This window comes from Taurulus bubalis, assembly GCF_910589615.1.
Source record: "Taurulus bubalis genome assembly, chromosome: 14".
Lineage (NCBI taxonomy): Eukaryota > Metazoa > Chordata > Actinopteri > Perciformes > Cottidae > Taurulus > Taurulus bubalis.
The window spans coordinates 25,715,474-25,721,893 of NC_136602.1; the positions used below are offsets into that span (position 1 = coordinate 25,715,474).

Below are 6,420 nucleotides of genomic sequence, written 5' to 3' on the forward strand. Positions count from 1 at the left end.
ACCGCAGAGTCACCAGCTCCAGGATGTGGTGCTGAGGAGGAGGGAGGTGGAGCGAGAGAGGGGCCTGTACATCTGAGGCTTAAAGAGAAATAAACGGTTTGGGCTGTAATCACATGATGAGCGAAGAAGCAGGAAGTAAACAGTGCACACAGGAAGTTCAATAAAGATGAATTAACTCTATCATTTATGCTGGACTTACCTGGAAATGCAGGCTTAGGGCCCACCATCTTCTTGACCTGGGCCTGCGTTTGCAACGCAGACATGGCCTGTAGTGTTGGCCCCTGACGACCTTCTGAGCCCGGGCCGCTGGCGAGGCCCTCAGCAGGAGAGTTCCACTGGAGGCCTTCAGAAATGTTGGATGTTCCATCTAAACATAAAGAGGAACATAATAACATTACTATGAATAGTATATGTATTATTATAATATATACACTAATATATAATACAAGTGTATTAAATAGACAGTGTGTCACATATAATATATACTATTATATATACTATAATAATATATAATAAAAGTGCATTAAACAGACAGCAGTGTTATCAGCTCAGCTTGCTGCAGGCAGGAGCTACACGTGAACAACAGGTTTAAACAGCAGCGACCCCCGCCCGGTAACACAATCATAATAAACTGACTATAATAATATTGAAATATATAATAAAAGTGCATTGAACCGACAGCAGTGTGTTAGCAGCTCGGCGCTGCGGCAGCCACACGTCAACACAACACGTCAATAACACGTGAACAACAGGTTTAAACAGCAGCGACGTCCGCTGGTTAACACGGAGTCATAATAAATAGACTATAATAATATATAATATATAATAAAAGAGCATTGAACCGACACCGAGTGTGTTAACAGCGCAGCGCAGCGGAAGCTACACGTAAACACAACACGGCAATAACAACAGAGCAGACTGGCTGATTATAAGTAACTCCGGGACTGTCAGCCACTAATAACAGCACTAATATGAGCACTAATGTGTCACACAGTCATATGTAACAGCAGTTCATAAGCACGGCGTCGATAAAGTGTAATAAAATGTACTCGTATTGTACTCACGTCAGTGTGGTCCGCTGTAGCGAGGATCCAAGATGGCGGAGCCTCGGGACTTTCCGGAGAGGTTCGGAAGGTGAGACAAGTTCGTCAGATGAGACAACCGAGCCATCTGATTGGACGGCAAAAGCTTGGATAGCGTGATTGGCTCGTACAAGTTGAGACAGATGAGACAGAGAAGAATGTTTTCTAGGAGCCCGAGGATATGGTTCATTCTTCTCTGTGAAAGCAGGGGGGCTTTGCGGGGGATAAGCACACGGACAAAGGGGTTTGCGGCCGACTGCAAGGTTGGTGGTTCGAACCCAGCCAAGGGCAAAGAAGATGCTGCACATCTGTCCTGGTTGCCTGGTGCTGAAATGGACTATATGAGGTCACCAGACAGCAGCTGGACAGCCTGAGCTTTATGGTCCATGTACAGTTATTTATTTATTTATTCTCATTCACAGCTGTATGAAGCTCCACATCTGGTCTCCTGATCCTGGACTCCATGAGGTCATCAGACAGCTGGACATCCTGAACTTCATGGTCATGTTTAGTTATTTATTGTCATTGTCATGTCACCATTTCTATCATAATGTCGAGAGCTTGTATTTAAGATCATATAAGAAATAATAAAGCTTCAAACAAAGTTCCGATTGCAAGACTTTTATTGAAATAAATAACAAACACAAAATAAAAGATGGCAAATAGTAATAAATAAAGAAACAAGATAAACAAACTAGTGTGTGTATATATACATATTATAAAAGCAAACAATAAAATGTCCCTCATCCAGAGGAACAGCCGACATGCAAAGAAGGGGTCGGGGGATGCGGGAGGCTGGGTGTAGATGGGCCGGGTTTGGGGGGGGACCACCAGAGATTCAGCTCACCGATGAGTCGAGACCTCCCCCCGCCATCCCTGGTAAACAGCACCCGACCGATCCACTGCTGCTGCTCTGCAGTGAGAGCAACTGGTGAGACGACACAAACAGACGGGACATCTTCATACCTGAGGACACTTCATGAGGGCAGCAGAGACACATGAGGCCTCATGTGTTTGACAGACAGACTCACCTCAGCGCTGTCGGCAGGTGGTGGGGGAGGGAGGAAGGCAGGACCGGGGAACTCCTCCTGTTCCTCCGGTGGCGGCTTCCGGGTGGCGACTGCAGGCCGGGCCGAGGGAGCTGGTGACTGCATGAGGCTGCACCAGGCCGTCTTTGTCCTGCGTGGCCTCCAGCAGCTCCTGGTCTGTGGGCTCATGCGGCACCGCAGAGTCACCAGCTCCAGGATGTGGTGCTGAGGAGGAGGGAGGTGGAGCGAGGAGCGAGAGAGGGGCCTGTACATCTGAGGCTTGAAGAGAAATAAACGGTTTGGGCTGTAATCACATGATGAGCGAAGAAGCAGGAAGTAAACAGTGCACACAGGAAGTTCAATAAAAATGAATTAACTCTATCATTTATGCTGGACTTACCTGGAAATGCAGGCTTAGGGCCCACCATCTTCTTGACCTGGGCCTGCATTTGCAACGCAGACAGAGAACGCCGTCCAGAGACAAAGGCCGGAAGCGACGTACCTGATCTTTTTTGAGTCCTCAGACTCGTACAGGCTCTGCAGGGTCTCAAAGTTAAAGTCCCCGAAGCCAACAAGGGCCTGTCCCTCCTGACCGGGCTGGCGGGACTTCCCCCTCCCCAAACGCACGGTGGAACCTGACTGCCTCCACAAAGCCAGGGTACGCTGAGGCGTCCTGCAAGTTCACAAAGGAGGTTAAAACTGTCATTTCTCTCATTTGTGCTATGGCATGAACGTGTACTGAAGGACTCCCCCTTGTTGGCCATCAGCGGGGACTGAGACGCTGTCCTCTCTCGCTCCTTCTGGTGGGAGGAGACCAGGTTCACTCAGTAGCCCACGTCGTTCTCCAAGAGCCAGTGGAAGGTCTGGCCCAGATACTGACCAAACTGTAGCTTCCACCGGCTCAGGACGAGGGCGGCGTTGGCAGGGTCACCGCCCTCGGAGACGGCGTGGGCCCTGGCCTCTGCCTCCACCTCCTCTGGCTGCTTTGGCCTGTAGGGTTGGCCCCTGCCGACCTTCTGAGCCCGGGCTGCTGGCGAGGCCCTCACAAATGTTGGATGTTCCATCTAAACATAAAGAGGAACATACTAATATTACTATGAATAGTATATGTATTATTATAATATATACACTAATATATAATACAAGTGTATTAAATAGACAGTGTGTGACATACTATATACTATAATAATATATAATAAAAGTGCATTAAACAGACAGCAGTGTTATCAGCTCAGCTTGCTGCAGGCAGGAGCTACACGTGAACAACAGGTTTAAACAGCAGCGACCCCCGCCCGGTAACACAATCATAATAAACTGACTATAATAATATTGAAATATATAATAAAAGTGCATTGAACCGACAGCAGTGTGTTAGCAGCTCGGCGCTGCGGCAGCCGCACGTCAACACAACACGTCAATAACACGTGAACAACAGGTTTAAACAGCAGCGACGTCCGCTGGTTAACACGGAGTCATAATAAATAGACTATAATAATATATAATATATAATAAAAGAGCATTGAACCGACACCGAGTGTGTTAACAGCGCAGCGCAGCGGAAGCTACACGTAAACACAACACGGCAATAACAACAGAGCAGACTGGCTGATTATAAGTAACTCCGGGACTGTCAGCCACTAATAACAGCACTAATATGAGCACTAATATGTCACACAGTCATATGTAACAGCAGTTCATAAGCACGACGTCGATAAAGTGTAATAAAATGTACTCGTATTGTACTCACGTCAGTGTGGTCCGCTGTAGCGAGGATCCAAGATGGCGGAGCCTCGGGACTTTCCGGAGAGGTTCGGAAGGTGAGACAAGTTCGTGAGATGAGACAACCGAGCCATCTGATTGGACGGCAAAAGCTTGGATAGCGTGATTGGCTCGTACAAGTTGAGACAGATGAGACAGAGAAGAATGTTTTCTAGGAGCCCGAGAGGATATGGTTCATTCTTCTCTGTGAAAGCAGGGGGGCTTTGCGGGGGATAAGCACACGGACAAAGGGGTTTGCGGCCGACTGCAAGGTTGGTGGTTCGAACCCAGCCAAGGGCAAAGAAGATGCTGCACATCTGTCCTGGTTGCCTGGTGCTGAAATGGACTATATGAGGTCACCAGACAGCAGCTGGACAGCCTGAGCTTTATGGTCCATGTACAGTTATTTATTTATTTATTCTCATTCACAGCTGTATGAAGCTCCACATCTGGTCTCCTGATCCTGGACTCCATGAGGTCATCAGACAGCTGGACATCCTGAACTTCATGGTCATGTTTAGTTATTTATTGTCATTGTCATGTCACCATTTCTATCATAATGTCGAGAGCTTGTATTTAAGATCATATAAGAAATAATAAAGCTTCAAACAAAGTTCCGATTGCAAGACTTTTATTGAAATAAATAACAAACACAAAATAAAAGATGGCAAATAGTAATAAATAAAGAAACAAGATAAACAAACTAGTGTGTGTATATATACATATTATAAAAGCAAACAATAAAATGTCCCTCATCCAGAGGAACAGCCGACATGCAAAGAAGGGGTCGGGGGATGCGGGAGGCTGGGTGTAGATGGGCCGGGTTTGGGGGGGGACCACCAGAGATTCAGCTCACCGATGAGTCGAGACCTCCCCCCGCCATCCCTGGTAAACAGCACCCGACCGATCCACTGCTGCTGCTCTGCAGTGAGAGCAACTGGTGAGACGACACAAACAGACGGGACATCTTCATACCTGAGGACACTTCATGAGGGCAGCAGAGACACATGAGGCCTCATGTGTTTGACAGACAGACTCACCTCAGCGCTGTCGGCAGGTGGTGGGGGAGGGAGGAAGGCAGGACCGGGGAACTCCTCCTGTTCCTCCGGTGGCGGCTTCCGGGTGGCGACTGCAGGCCGGGCCGAGGGAGCTGGTGACTGCATGAGGCTGCACCAGGCCGTCTTTGTCCTGCGTGGCCTCCAGCAGCTCCTGGTCTGTGGGCTCATGCGGCACCGCAGAGTCACCAGCTCCAGGATGTGGTGCTGAGGAGGAGGGAGGTGGAGCGAGGAGCGAGAGAGGGGCCTGTACATCTGAGGCTTGAAGAGAAATAAACGGTTTGGGCTGTAATCACATGATGAGCGAAGAAGCAGGAAGTAAACAGTGCACACAGGAAGTTCAATAAAAATGAATTAACTCTATCATTTATGCTGGACTTACCTGGAAATGCAGGCTTAGGGCCCACCATCTTCTTGACCTGGGCCTGCATTTGCAACGCAGACAGAGAACGCCGTCCAGAGACAAAGGCCGGAAGCGACGTACCTGATCTTTTTTGAGTCCTCAGACTCGTACAGGCTCTGCAGGGTCTCAAAGTTAAAGTCCCCGAAGCCAACAAGGGCCTGTCCCTCCTGACCGGGCTGGCGGGACTTCCCCCTCCCCAAACGCACGGTGGAACCTGACTGCCTCCACAAAGCCAGGGTACGCTGAGGCGTCCTGCAAGTTCACAAAGGAGGTTAAAACTGTCATTTCTCTCATTTGTGCTATGGCATGAACGTGTACTGAAGGACTCCCCCTTGTTGGCCATCAGCGGGGACTGAGACGCTGTCCTCTCTCGCTCCTTCTGGTGGGAGGAGACCAGGTTCACTCAGTAGCCCACGTCGTTCTCCAAGAGCCAGTGGAAGGTCTGGCCCAGATACTGACCAAACTGTAGCTTCCACCGGCTCAGGACGAGGGCGGCGTTGGCAGGGTCACCGCCCTCGGAGACGGCGTGGGCCCTGGCCTCTGCCTCCACCTCCTCTGGCTGCTTTGGCCTGTAGGGTTGGCCCCTGCCGACCTTCTGAGCCCGGGCTGCTGGCGAGGCCCTCACAAATGTTGGATGTTCCATCTAAACATAAAGAGGAACATACTAATATTACTATGAATAGTATATGTATTATTATAATATATACACTAATATATAATACAAGTGTATTAAATAGACAGTGTGTGACATACTATATACTATAATAATATATAATAAAAGTGCATTAAACAGACAGCAGTGTTATCAGCTCAGCTTGCTGCAGGCAGGAGCTACACGTGAACAACAGGTTTAAACAGCAGCGACCCCCGCCCGGTAACACAATCATAATAAACTGACTATAATAATATTGAAATATATAATAAAAGTGCATTGAACCGACAGCAGTGTGTTAGCAGCTCGGCGCTGCGGCAGCCGCACGTCAACACAACACGTCAATAACACGTGAACAACAGGTTTAAACAGCAGCGACGTCCGCTGGTTAACACGGAGTCATAATAAATAGACTATAATAATATATAATATATAATAAAAG

General features: G+C 48.5%; 2 long non-coding RNA genes across 4 annotated transcripts; both read right to left on the reverse strand.

The window, feature by feature from the left end:
- Nucleotides 1–1,687: 1,687 nt before the first annotated feature.
- Nucleotides 1,688–3,142, reverse strand: LOC306747230. Of its 2 annotated transcripts, none has more exons than XR_013771138.1 (3): nucleotides 2,511–3,142; nucleotides 2,114–2,389; nucleotides 1,688–1,995 (listed from the first exon to the last, which is right to left on the reverse strand). It is a non-coding gene; the product is annotated as an uncharacterized lncRNA (long non-coding RNA). The 2 variants fall into 2 exon arrangements; XR_013771139.1 differs by having other exon boundaries at nucleotides 1,688–2,010.
- Nucleotides 3,143–4,482: 1,340 nt separating this feature from the next.
- On the reverse strand, nucleotides 4,483–5,937 carry LOC306747278. Of its 2 annotated transcripts, none has more exons than XR_013771141.1 (3): nucleotides 5,306–5,937; nucleotides 4,909–5,184; nucleotides 4,483–4,790 (listed from the first exon to the last, which is right to left on the reverse strand). It is a non-coding gene; the product is annotated as an uncharacterized lncRNA (long non-coding RNA). The 2 variants fall into 2 exon arrangements; XR_013771142.1 differs by having other exon boundaries at nucleotides 4,483–4,805.
- Between the last annotated feature and the right edge of the window lie 483 nt (nucleotides 5,938–6,420).